Source organism: Lepidochelys olivacea, assembly GCF_965140295.1.
Source record: "Lepidochelys olivacea isolate rLepOli2 genome assembly, chromosome: 8".
In the NCBI taxonomy this organism is placed as follows: Eukaryota; Metazoa; Chordata; order Testudines; family Cheloniidae; genus Lepidochelys; species Lepidochelys olivacea.
In genome coordinates, this window is record NC_140418.1 from 68471478 (window position 1) to 68472704 (window position 1227).

At 45.8% G+C, this 1227-nt stretch overlaps 1 pseudogene across 1 annotated transcript; it reads left to right on the forward strand.

Moving 5' to 3' along the window:
- Window positions 1–316: 316 nt before the first annotated feature.
- Window positions 317–964, forward strand: LOC311524951 (putative CENPB DNA-binding domain-containing protein 1 pseudogene; annotated as a pseudogene). Its single transcript has one exon. The product of its transcript is annotated as a putative CENPB DNA-binding domain-containing protein 1 pseudogene (transcript).
- Window positions 965–1227: the final 263 nt, after the last annotated feature.

Sequence of the window (1227 nt, forward strand, 5' to 3'; positions counted from 1 at the left end):
TGAGTGCATGGTTACTAGGGGAGATACAGCAGGGCCAGGTTTTCCAGGGCACCCTAGAAGACAGGCCTTTGGTCCTCCAGCAGGGCTCCTGCAAAAGTAAGAACCTGCAAGGAAGTAAGAACCTCCTTAACTAGTCCTAGCCTAAGCCCACAGGGCTTCCAGTAGGGGAGCAGATTACCATGGAGAATGACATGGGTTTTCCAGATTCTTTCCCTTGCAATAGTTGATTGATGCTGCATGACCCTGGCCACTCCAGGCTGAAGGGAGTGAAGAGTAACACTTGCATGTGCCGTCCAGAAGAGCATCACCCAGCATCATGAATCAAAAATGTCCAGCAAGTGATAGTCGAGCGCCTAGCAGTAGCAGTACCACTAGCAGCCAGAAAACCATTAGTTTGGGTACTAAATTAGATATTTTAAGGGGTTTTGATGCAGGTGAGCATGCAGTAGACATTGGCATCACTCTAGGTCTTACTCCGACCACTGTGAGAACAATTTGGAGTAATGCCGACAAGGTCAGGGCTAGTGCTTGGTATGTAACGCCACTTAATGCTACGACAATAAGTCAATCAAGAAGTAGTTTACTGGAAAACATGGAGTGTCTTCTCTCATTGTGGATAGAGGACCAAAACCAGCAGAACATACCTCTAAGTTTGCTAGTGATACAAGCTAAGGCAAAAAGTTTGTACGACAATTTGAAGAGAGACCAAGGTGAAGGATCACAGACAGAGACTTTCACAGCAAGTCGGGGATGGTTTGATTGGTTCAAGATGTGCTTCCACCTGGATAACATCAAGATGTCCAGTGAGGCAGTTAGTGCTGATACAGTCCCAGCAGCTAAAAAATTCCCCGACTATCTCAAGAAAATAATTGAGGAAGGTGGTTATTCCCCTAAACAAGTCTTCAGTGTTGATGAAATGGGCCTGTACTGGAAGAGGATACCTGTGTTGTCTTACATTTCCTGAGAGAAGAAGACAGCACCTGGATTTAAAGCAGCTAAAAACCACCTAACTTTGCTTCTAGGGGGTAATGCTGCCGGAGACAGGAACATGAAGCCACTGACAGTGTACCAATCTGAAACACCACACACTCTCAAGGGATTTTCAAACGAACACCTTCCAGTCATTTGGAGATCCAATAAGAAGACATGGATAATTGGAGCTATCTTTTCAGAGTGGCTGACTCTCTATGCCGCCCCTGCATGGAAGGAATACTGTGCCAAGGAAAA